Source organism: Anguilla rostrata, chromosome 2, assembly GCF_018555375.3.
Source record: "Anguilla rostrata isolate EN2019 chromosome 2, ASM1855537v3, whole genome shotgun sequence".
Taxonomy (NCBI): Eukaryota; Metazoa; Chordata; class Actinopteri; order Anguilliformes; family Anguillidae; genus Anguilla; species Anguilla rostrata.
In genome coordinates this window covers 24,742,899-24,755,934 of record NC_057934.1, presented here as the reverse complement: position 1 = coordinate 24,755,934, position 13,036 = coordinate 24,742,899, and the positions used below count along the sequence as shown (strand labels likewise).

General features: G+C 38.6%; 1 protein-coding gene across 3 annotated transcripts in view; it reads left to right on the top strand.

Annotated features, from left to right (window-relative positions):
• The first annotated feature begins 740 nt into the window (after positions 1–740).
• LOC135247648 (uncharacterized) overlaps positions 741–13,036 on the top strand; it is a 50,549-nt gene continuing 38,253 nt past the window's right edge. For all 3 annotated transcript variants that reach the window (XM_064321359.1, XM_064321358.1, XM_064321357.1), the window contains exon 1: positions 741–885. The gene's annotated coding sequence lies outside the window, so the exon portion shown is untranslated. The remainder of the gene's footprint in view (positions 886–13,036) is intronic.

Here is a 13,036-nt window from a genome sequence, read left to right as displayed (position 1 = left end):
GGAGATGCTGGGTACACTGCTTAGTTTTTGCTTCATAGATCTTTAGTAGTTCTACATATCCACCCTTAGATTTTATGAACTCGTGGTCAAGAAGTTTTTGATCCAGGACATGTATACTTTAACCCGCAATCTCCCAGTATTTCATTGCGAACTAAAAAAGGAGCAAATTCATTTTAGATTTTTTGCCTTGACCATTGCATTTGTGGCACTTTATTTCTTACAAAATTATGAATATAAAGTAATCTAAGCTAGTATTATAAATGGAACAAATATATTGCTTCATTTAAGACATTTTTCTAGTCTCTGTGGTGTTCACATCTGGAGTTTAAATAGGGTAACCCCTAAATGGGCAAGGATTGACAGGTACTCTAGTGGTTGGGGTGGAGTTAACTAGCTATTGTTCCCACCCATTATCTCCCTGTGAGAAGTGTGAAAAGTTCAAGATCTTTCAAGGGGATTTTCTCTGCTACTTGATTTTAGGAGTACCAACATTCAAATAAGCATATCTTCTTCAACTATTTTCAGATTTCAATGTATGACACATCATTTGAAAGCTTATAATCTGCACTTTCATAATCTGTAAAAACTGAAAAATGACCTTGCCCTACTTGAGGACCAAAACACCAGCACCTGTCACAAATCAGTTCTGTTTTCTACATTGAATTCAATTGGCAGCAAGCTCTTTTGCAGTTGACGTACTATTTTCCGTTACTTCCTCAGCTTCACTGCCTAGCCCCTCCCTCCCTTCGAGCACTCTCCAGTCCCCGTACTCTACAGGGCTTCGAAACATAACAGCGATTTGAAAGCTTAACAGCGTGTCGACAAGTAGCCTATCGCGTCACATCGCTACTGTTACCCTAAAAAGCAACATTTGCAACGTTTTAGGTGAGTTAAGGTCCTATAACCTGGGAACAGAAGTGTACATTTAAATAGAGATGTTAACTTTTCACGTGTTGATTTCGTTGCCTGTTGATTCTGTTATAGCCTGTTCGCTACCAATAGGGATTCTTGACTCCCTACACAAAGTTATTTACTCCATCCTCCCATGTTATTGGGTGTAAACGTGATTCGACATAGCCTGTATTGCGTATATAGCCCAAATTCACTTTTTATTTGTATGTCTTTTTTCTTGTGTTAAAGAATAAATTAGTCATATAATGGACCTCGGCAGTCTTCCACAGCGGAGGAGGTTACTTTTATTTTTAAAGTTGTAGATGCAGTGTTTAAAACGGATCACTAAATAACTTATCATAAATCATAAATCCCGTGCGTGGAATTAGGCCATAGCTTATGGGAGTTTAATTGCAGTGGGAGTCGAGGACGTTAAAAGATAATGGGTGGGAGTAGGCTGTTTTCTAAGGAAGGTGTCAGTCCATCTGAAACAGGCCACGTGCAGTACTTGAGTGTGACGCCGACGCGCAAGTGCAATAAAGGCTTGCTTACAACTTAATTTATAAAATAGGTGCATTTTAATCGGCAAAACCACTAAATAATCGGATTTTTTTAAAGCTCTGTGGATTATCTGATTTTTATTAACAAGCCCTTTTTGAAAGCACGGCGAACGAAGACATCGGAGAAGTCAAATAGGCTGAACAATGGTTGGTTAAAAACTACCTTCCAGCACTCGAGCTAACAAACCGCAGCCCGGTGTATTCACTTCTGCATCATTCAATAGGCTACGTCTTTCTGTGGTGTATTTTCAAATTTACTCCACCCCCTCCGCAAAATAAGATAGCGAAACTAAGTTTGCCTTTTCCCCAGGTTCCAGTTTTATTATTATTATTTTTTTTCTGCAAGGACAATACAAAAACGAAAAGGCTTGTGTTTTTTTTAGCTGCTTATAACATATCTGGGAGGGAACTAGGGACACACCCCCAGTAGCCTAATATAAGGATGAAATATAAATCAGAGCATGCATACCTAGCATTTTAGAGTATGTTTCTGTGTATAAACCAAGCGGCCAAAACCAGACTTCGTTTTTGAAGCTCATTTCGTGGTCTTGTTGTTCCTGGTTGCTCACTAGCGCCACTACGGTTGGCTCCAGTATAGGTGTTTTCATATCCGCTTTCCATGCAAGTCTACGGTACAAATTCGGTCAAAATACAAAGTCAATAATTTTTTCTCATGAATACAAATAGTCACAATATGTGTATTTTATTCGTCTTATGGCTGTCCATGTCTCGATTTCATGATTTATTGTGTCATTTGGGCACTGTTATAATATTTGTTGTGGACCAATGAGGTACAGTTTGCGTCACTTCCTGATTACTGCGGAGGACTAAGCTACAGTAGGGCTACAGTCTATGTTCACTGGGGTGGGAGGTGGCACCTCTTGGCCTTGACATTGTGGCTCCGACTACGGTCCACCTGTGCGAAGTCAGAAAATGCAGGCATCCCATTTCGTAGTGATTTCATTATGGCGTGTGCTATTTACAGCTGCAGTAGACGACCATAAAATAATCATCCTCTGAAGTTTTTCGGTAGGCGAGTCATTTTTACTATTTCCTTTAGCCTACTTAACCAAATAATTAGTTGGCAGAAAGCGTAATCAGCTTGCTATATTTGGTAGTCCAGTAGCCTATGCTAAAACTTTGCAACTTTTGCTACCAAGCTATTTGACTAGCTAGCTAACCCTAACTGGCAAATATTCAATCTGTCAGTCGTGTACATTCCGTAAATGTCTACCTGGGCCATGCTTTACGCATGTGGCAAAGCTACTATAATCCCGATTTTGGGATAAACATTGCAAAATTTTCAGTTTCACGAAGCGAATTAAGAGTCTTAAGGTTTATTTGCTGAATAACATACAACACACGATGAAATCACACACACACAATTTAACGAAATTAACCATCTTTGTAAGACTGGCATTTAGAAAGGAACATGTTTTTAACATTTAAGAGACCGACAAGAGCATTTAAGTGGTTCTCAGAATTGGTCCTGGGGGCTCCTTGCGTATATTGGCTTTTCTCCATTGGTTTTGATGATTTACAAGAAAAAAAATAGCCTAATAATAATTAGAAATTCAATGTACATTATTTTTGTCTTCATGCACCAGGTGGAAAACTTGCTGTACAAAGTGCGTTGTCATATTTACACGCCTGCAGATCAGTTATTAAAATACGTGGTAGATTTGTTAATCACCGCTGACAGTGTTAATTTTTATTCGGTAGAAAGTGACTTGCGAACGATCGGTCAGCTAGCGTCACCCAGCAAGTGAACACCACAAACGGCGATGGAGTAGCTAGTAGCAGTTACTGGCTCATTAACTGACTGTGGCGAAAACCTATGACGATAACTTGCTTGGTTAACAGCAGGTCTACCAGACAGTTATATGAAAATTAGCCTAGTCAAATCGCCAGTAGCCTACACATCTCTGATTGATTGACCATCAGTGTAGTCGATGTTCTTCCCCTGTGGTTCATATTGCTAATGCGTGAGCTAACCACGGATAGCCTACCTAGCTCACTGGCAAGCTGATATGCTAGCTAAGCATATTCGTTTTGCTCAGAAACATGAATTGAAGATAACTGAACATAATTGTATTATTAATGTCATACATATAACGTGATTACATGACACAGTACAGTCACGGATGGAAATTAAACTCCGTAAACATTTGATAATATATTTTAAAACATAACGGCAGACAGTCAGCTAGCCTCAAGTTCGTTCTGCAATCGTTCGTTCGGGTTGATGAGCTTTTTCGCACCGGACTGTCAATCACATTGTAAAAATCACAAGACCGCTTAACTCTATGGTTTTGGCTCCAAATTGACAAAATGGCCACGCCCGCCTTAGGCCTATTTCACATTTCCGGGTATGTAAACCGGATGTAGGGGTCTCTCATTTCTGGTTATCTTAACAGCTACCAAAACAATGGCAGCAACGAAGAGCTTTTTTGTTTTGTAGCGTTCCCCTGTGTACCAATTCGAAAAACAATTTATTTGCCCTTTCACAGCCCTTTCCCACATATGTACTCCAAAATAAGAAAAAAACTTGCTAGGTAGCATGACTGTCATAATGTTGCAAACTAACATAGACTAACCCATTACGATAGCTAGCTAGTTAGCTACTGCTTTGTGAATAAGATTACACTCGATATTAAACTTTTCTCCTCACATACATTTGGGTCTAAATCAAATGTCTGAGTCCCCTACCAACTCCTTTGTTTTTTATTTTTTAATTTTATTTTTTTTTATCATTCATTGAGAACTAACGCAGTTTAAGTCATGTGGTACTTGTTACTCAAGAATGTCATAAAATCAGTTAGCTAGCTATATTTTATGTTATGATTAGCAAATTACGTTTTAGCCAGCTAGTTTGTTAGCAAGCACATATTTGGATATTCAACGTTGAAACTGCAGATGCACGTTTATTTTAGTTGTTGATTGTAATTACAAAATATACTGACGGACATCGCCACAAGCCTACTTAAGATATATCAGCTGATTTAAAAATGTGTGGGTAGTTTTTTTTTTATCAGCGATGAAAACAAACAATGAACTGTTTGTGAACTCAACACCGGCATTACACAGGCGATTTAACAAGCAATATAAATATTTATTAGGACAAGTACAGCACAAACATGTCACAAAATCGTAACGGTAGTACAAAACTTAGTTCAGAGATATTTCACTTCGGTATAACACAAGTAATTTTGTGGAGCCTAACACATTGTACTTACATAGCTTTGCCTCCCCTGCTGACCGTCAACGTTAACATAATCGCTTTTCCTCACAGCTATCCGGCTCCCTATTCGTTCATTTTCGGGACAACCGAGAGAAACAGAGATGCTGTTAACGGACAGCAGATGTTGCTTCACGCTACGAAAACACAATGGAGTCACCTCCAGAAAATAATTTATGTTATGTCGAAGTGAAATATCTCTTTAATCGGCTAACTTGCTGTGGTTAGCAAGCTAGCTATTTAGCTTTCTGGCGAACCAGAGCTAACGTTATACTTACCTTCATAACCGAATATAAACTTCTCAAAAAAGAATTTATAGCCCTTGTCTAGTTTAGACTGCTTAACGTTCACTGGCAATGCTTCGACAATGCGGATAACATCGGACATAGTGAACTTTGGCAGAGCTATTAGGGACTGTGAGAACACGTCGCTGTTTAGGCTCAATTTTTCGCGCGTAGTACGCGCGTCGTGCGCTCGCGGCCGCTTCGCGTGCGGTGGGTGTCCGGCTTTACGCACCGCTTACGCTACGCGTGCGGTGGGTGCCCGGCTTTACGCACCGCTTACGCTACGCGTGCGGTGGGTGCCCGGCGTTAAGCAGCCTTTAATGAATCCATTCATTCATTTGAAATCGATGCTGTATGCAACAGGCAAAGCAAATAGTGTATCTATAGTCTACATAGGTTTGTGTTTATACACATCTGAAGAAAATCACGTTTTCAACGTACAAAAATACAAAGTTACTCACACACAAAGCACTATAATTCATTAACGCTTGCAAAATCTCGGCCTGCCTTTAAAAGTACTGATACCAAAATTACGCCAAGTTACAGCAATATTGGCTACCTTACCTAACACAAATGAAACATGCTGTATTCCAAAGCAATACTGCTACCCAATGCTTCCTAAATTCTTTCAAGCAACTTGCCGCTGTGATTTTCCATCTTACCGTGTGAACAGAATGTGGTCATTGAAAGCATGTGTCATATGGATGTGTGAAATAGCAATAATTTATAGTGGGGATAATTTTACTGAATAATTTCAATTGTTTTACAGCAGTGTATGTTTTTTGTAATAACTACACAATATGTTTATAAAAAGTGTGCGTGCAGTGCTTTGGGTGTATGTGAAGCACATCGTGAATGAAACACATGAATGAAATATTTTTGTTTAGGAAGTTCTATTCAGAAAGAAGAACTCTTATTGTTTAACATTGCAGAATAAATTATAGTATTGAACCCCCCTCCCCACCTGGCCTTTTCTATATGCTGCTAGGGAAAATTTTGTCATATGGATAATGAAGTATTCTATATATCTATGGATGTATACAGTATATATACGTGTGTGCAGCATTTAGAATATTGTACATGTGCAAATGTCGGAAATGTTGAAGAGGTTGTAAATTTTCTAAGCATAAGGATATCCTTTGTGGTGTGTAAGTGTTCATCAGCTGTTGAGAACATTCGTTTGAATGATGTGCTCTTCCATGGGGCCATTTTTTTATGTGATACTTTGATGTTTGAATGAGCACAATGGGCCTCATTCACCAATATCTTCCGAAGTTTTTTCTTAACTTTATTCTTGAGAAAATTCCTAAGAAATTCTATGTCAGATTCACGACGTATTCTTAAACCACAGAATTGTTCGCACATGTGTTCTTAAAATGATGAATCCCATTGTCCTCGTAAGTGTAAAGCGCGTGCCAGTTGTTCCTAATTAGCATAGGTAAATGCCCCGCCAATCCCCATAAAAGGGCATGAGACTGCAGGGCCGTGTGCACACACAGAACTCGAAAAGAAAAGTTGAGAGCGAACGAAGTCAATAATGCCCAAACGAAAATGTAAAGACGGTGGAGCACCGGACTCCAAACCTAAGTAAAACTTAAGAAGTTCTGAAGTGGATGTTTTGCTGCCGGAAGTGAACAGAAAATGACCTGTCATATTTAGTAGCGTCAGTAGTGGATATAAAATAACACAAAAAAGATGCATGGGATGATATTACTCGTTCAGTGAACGCTGCATCCGGAGAAGGGTGCACAAAAAAAATGGTTTGATGTCAAATCTGAGGCAACAAAAAAATTAAAAAATACTGGTGGGAGTGGGCGCAAGGAATTGCGTGTTATGCATTCAAATGACAAAGCGCTTCTCTTCACATTAATACCACTAATTAAATCAACCGGCAGTAAACTGCATTGGAAAAATTAGCTGTTTCAACCGGGTCGCTGCACAAAACACTGCACAAAAACTTATTGCCAGTCATTTTGGTGTCACCCCCTAGTGACGTTCTCTTCTGCAACATGTCCATGTGTTTAAAAAGTGTTACTTAAGTGCTTAGTTTGTATTCAAAATTATTTGCTTTTACTGTATAGACCAAACATTGCATAATTGAAACCCCAAAAAATAAAAGGTCACTACAATGGTTTGATTTTTATCATTTAATCCCGCTGAGGCAACCACCCTCTGAGGCGGAACCTGGCACCTTAATGCTTTGTAAAATAATGAAAATAATTATTAAAATATATTATAAATGATAAAAATATTATTGTAATTTAAATCCTATAATATTATACAACTGTAGAATTGAAGAAAATGCAATAACCAATTATTTTGCACAAACATGTCAGCACTCGAATGTGCGTAAGTGTGCTCTTGAGTGTGCGTAGATTCTGTTCTTACCTAAGAACAAATCCCAAATAAGAAAACATTGGTGAATGTCAGAATCTTTGTGAAAGCTGCGTAAGTGGGTTTTAAGAAGAAAATTCTTCTTAAGAACGGTTGGTGAATGAGGCCCAATGTGTTCAGATGGTAAGAAGAGAGAACACGTGTCAAGTTACTTGAAAGAATTTAGGAAGCATTGGGTAGCAGCATTGCTTTGGAATACAGCATGTTGTATTTGTGTTAGGTAAGGTAGCCAATATTGTTTATTGTAACTTGGCATAATTTTCATATCAGTGTTTTAAAAGCAGGCCGAGATTTTGCAAGTGTTAATGACTTGTAGCGCTTTGTGTGTGAGTAACTTGGCATTTTTGTATGTTTAAAACGTGTTTTTCTTCAGATATCAGTGTTTGTTATGAGAAAGTGATAACAGTAATGCATGTGTGTGTGCACATACATACATGCAAAGATGCATACAGCGTAGCCAGTCCCGGATGTAGACAGGTGTGATTGGGAGGCGGAGCGGGATTTTGGGGGGGCCAAGTTTAGCACATAATTCGTGATGAGGAGAGCAGTGGACCTGGGTGTAAAAATGCGAAGTGATTACGGTTATCCTTGTGTGAATTTGAACAGTCTGATCAACGTGTACCGTCTAGCACTTTTGCTTTGCTATATGTAAAACAATGGCTGTGACAAAGGGTGCAGTGGTGTAAATGTAAGAGGCGGGAACCATCAGAAACTGAACAGAAATTCCCCAGTGTACAATTGAGGCCATAATTGATATACACCTAGGCTAAAGATATTCAAACTCAGTTTTTCAGAACTCCGCACATTTCATGTTACCATAAATTTCTTTTGGCAAGTCAATTTGGGCATCTACTTTGTTCTCATCCAAGGTAATTTTAAAACAATCAATTAGAGACATTTATTTCAACTTTAATTCACTATATCAGAATTCCAGCGGGTCAAAAGTTTACATACACTAAGTAAACAGTCTGGAAGATTCCAGAAATTGATGTACTGACTTTTTAGAAGCTTCTGGTTGGCCAATTGTCATATTTAGGAGTTAATTGGGAGTTAATTGGCACCTGTGGCTGTATTTAAGGGCCTACCTTTAGAGCTACTGCCTTTTGCCCTTGATACCATGTGAAGATCCAAGCAATCCAGACAAAAAAATGGTGGACCTCCACAAGTCCGGTTCCTGCTTAGGAGCAATTTCCAAACAACTGAAGGTACCACGAGCATCTGTACAAACAATAGTATTCAAATATAAAAATCTTGGGACCACACAGACACTGCATCATTCAGGAAGGAGGCACAAATGAACTCTTAGGGCTGAACGAACTTTGGTCCAAAAGGTTCAACTGAACCCCAAGACAACAACAAAGGAACTGGTGAAGGAGTTGCAGGCGTCAGGTACCAAAGTTGCTACATCTATCATTAATAGAATCCTACATCGCCATGGCCTGAAAGGCCGTCACGCAAGGAAGAAGCCCCTGCTCCAAGACCAGCATAAAAAAGCCAGAATGAAGTTTGCAAGTGATCACCAGGACAAAGACCTAGCCTTTTGGAGGATTGTTCTCTGGTCAGATGAAACAAAAATTGAACTGTTTGGCCATAATTATCAGCGCTATGTAAGGGTGAGGCTTTTAATCCGAAGAACACCTTCCCAACTGTGAAACATGGGGGTGGCGGCATCATGTTGTCGGGGTGTTTTGCTGGAAAAGGGACTGGTGCACTTCAGAAAATAGATGGCATCATGAGGAAGGAGGATTATCTAGAATACTGAATCAACACCTCAAGACATCAGCTAGAAAGTTAAAACGTGGGTCTTCCAGCAGGACAGTGATCCTAAGAATAACTCCAAAGCTGTAACAAGAGCGTCTGCCAAATGCCTGTAATGTCATGTAATATTCCGTAGCAACAAGATAAACCCGACATTAGCCCTAAAATATGCCAATACAGCAGTGAAAAGGCTGCTCACTGAATAACGAAATAAACGAGACAAAGTTTTTTTTAAAAATTATACCATGTCATTCTACAGTCAATATCTGGGACTAAACATTGAATAAATATACACTCTTACCATTGGTTTTACGCGTAGATATGTCCCTTTTGCGACTGAGTGGTCATATATTGTCTTGGATAATCCATTTGTGAAATGTCGGCTACCTTCAAAAATAGCTGTGCGTAATACCACACCTGTTGCTTACGGCGTTGTCGCCCTTTTTAGTACAATTTGGCTTGATTGACAATTCATTTATTCAGTAGGTGAGAGTATAAGCTTTCTAACGATGTATAACATGTCTGATTTTGCTTTTGTAATAGCGTTTTATAGGTCACTGTAACCGAAAATTTCCGGCACCTGCCAATGTCTAAATACATAAAACGGTAGGCTGCTCTGCGCGTAGGTCGCGACATGATATCTCGTCTTTTGTTTCGTTTTTTCTCAATGTCGTATTTATTATTTGAAATGTGTATTTATGTGTTATTATTCTAACTGTCTCTGAGGCGCTCTGAAATATTCATTCTCTGCTAAGCTGAGCAATGGATTGGAATATGTGTCTGACGTACTGTTGCACGGTATACTGAAACTTCAGCACTTTTTTGGTACTTAAAAAAATAAAAATAAAAATAAACGGTTCGCTATTAGAATTTTCCGACGTTCGGTAGTTTTGTGTCAAATGTAAAAGCCAGGGAACTGTGTCTCCCGCATTACTGATTGAGAGGATGAAAAGTGTAATTTGTCAGAATCTTCGCTAGATGGCAGTAGCAACTAAGGTTGGCAAGTGAGGTGACGTGCGCTTGTGCATTCTTCGTGGTTGATATAGCGCAAGCTTAGACTCAGTTCACTTTAGTAGCAATAGCTGTTCTAATTTGTAAATACTTTATTATAGGAAGATGCTGTATTGTTATTGAAACATGCAGTTTTTAGATGTGAAAGACCTGTTTAAAGATAATTTACTTTACAACTTTAATTTTTGAAATATATTTAATATAGTTTTCTATGGTTTAGTATTGTAACACTATAGGCCTATGCTTATTGATATGTTGAACAGGCTTCAACTTAAAGGTTGTTAATAAACCAGGTTTTTAATAATCTGTGAATTCGAAAATGAGGTCAGCCCTTGTGGACATTACGTTTCTGATCTATTAAGGTAATTTCAGTATCGTTAGGTACCGATTATTGAATCAGTATTTCTTCAGTATCGAGTATCGTGATACTAAACCTGGTATCGGTATCAAAGTCAAAATTTCGGTACCATGACAACACTAGTGTGACACTTTTTTTAGTTGCGGCATGGAAGCGCTGCAGCTGTACATGCACGCTGGGCCATCTAAGTGTTACGACATGCCATCTAGCCTAAGTGTTACGACATAGTAAAGGCCTTTACGAGAAGCGGCCAGGACACATCCATGGCGACGCAACTGTCATCCGACAGCGTCTCTTAGCACTTAATTGGCCATAAGTCATCAATTTTTTATACAATCATCATGATATTCAGTAGATATGTTGTGTGAAGGTATATGATCATGAGGACAAAGCCATTTTAAAATCGCTCCATAGGGGGCGCGATGGTGCCAATGCTTGTACCCCTCCCAACGCCGCTTGTTGCTTTAATAATAATAATAATTGGATTGACCAACAGACAGACAGGCAGACAGATAGACAGGCAGGCAGACAAACAAGTTGACAGGTAGACAGGCAGACAGATAGACAGGCAGGCATACAAAGAAATTGACACAGACAGACAGACAGACAGGTAATCAATAGACTGAGAGCTGGATATTTTCAAACAAGATTGGGATCAGAGAGGGTAGCTAGCCATGACTGCTGACATTTAGATAGGAGAGAAATGGGATAGAGGCAGTGCAATAGAGGAGAGGGAAGAAAAAAAAAAGAACAGAAACAAGATAATAATAATAATAACAACAACAATAATAATAACAATAATAGTAACATCAATAATAATAATAATAATAACAATAGTAATCATAATAATAATGACAATAGTAATAGCAGCAATAATAATAATAATGACACTAGTTGTTGGGAGATGGATAAGTCAAAAAAATCAAGTTATGGAGGGGTATGGAGTATTTCTGTGGATGTGTTTTGACCATTGCTGATGGTGATAACAATAGAAACAATAATACTAATAATAATAATAATGGGGGGGAAAAAAGAACAGAAACAAAATAATAATAATAATAACAACAATAACATCAACATTAATAATAATAATAGCAGTAGTAGTAATAACAATAGTAATCATAGTAATAATGACAACAGTAATAGCAGCAATAATAATAATAATAATAATGACACTAGTTGTTGGGAGATGGATAAGTCAAATAAATCAAGTTATGGAGGGGTATAAGTATTTCTGTGGATGTGTTTTGACCATTGCTGATGGTGATAACAATAGAATAATACTAATAATAATAATAATGGAGGAAAAAAAGAAAAGAGTAAAAATAAAAAAGGGTACAATACAGTGTGTGCATGTGTGTGTGTATGTGGGTAGAGTAGTAGTGGGGTTAAGAGGGTGTGTGTATGTGGCCTTATTTCACCAGCAGTTGTAGAGATTTTAGGAGTGGTGAGAAGTTTTTATTAAATTTTTCATTTTGTTTTCTGATTGAGGCTGATATTTGTTCCATTGATATATGTTCTGTTAGCAGGTTTAACCACTGTGAGATGGAGAGTTGATCTCTGTTTTTCCAGTTTAGTAGGATTGTTTTCTTGGCGATAATTAGGGCTACAAGTACAGACTTGTTATTTAGAAAAATATTTCCCCAAAGAACAGGTTCCACAATTGTTGGCACCCCTGGTTTAATGCTTTGTGAACACACCCCTGGCAAAGATGACAGCCATGAGTCTTTTCCTATCATTTGTGATAAGTTTAGAGAACACATTTGGGGGGATTTTTGACCATTGCATGTAGAACTTTTCAGAAGCATTGATATCTTTGGGTTTGCGCTTATGGACCCCCCCCTCTTCAGTTCAGACCACAGGTTTTTGATGGAATTTAAGTCTGGAGACTGAGATGGCCATTGGAAAACATGGATGTTGATTTCACTTAAGCATTTCTGTTTATATTTTGATGTATTTTGATGTATGCTTGGAGTCATTGTCCTGCTGGCCAAGTCCTAGCTTCTTAGCAGAGACAGCCACATTTTCTGCCAGAATTTCCTGGTACTTTGTTGAATTCATTGTGCCATTGATGTAAAATAGTGCCCCTGGACCACTGCCAGCAAAACATCTCCAAAATATCAATGACCCACCTCCACATTTGACCATAGGTATAAGGTGCTTCTCCTGTATGCATTCTCTTTTGCCGCCAAACATGTCGATGGTATGTATGGCCAAAACGTTCAATTTTGGTCTCATCTGACAATAGCACTCTCTTCCAGCCATAACTCCAATGAGGTTTGGCAAGCTCCACATTCTTGGTTTTGTTTATTGTGCTCAGTAAGGGCTGTCTTCCTGCCACCCTTCCAAAGAGTTAGTTGGTATGGAGGTGCCATTTTATGTTTTTTTTTTGACTTGTTGACCGCAAGAAACAAACCAATCTCTGCAATTCTTAAATAGTGATACTTGGGTTATTAATGGCCTCCCTCACCATCTTCCTCACCGTCCGTGGAGACACCATGCACTTGTTTCCTCTTCCTGGCAAATTTGCAACCATTCCATA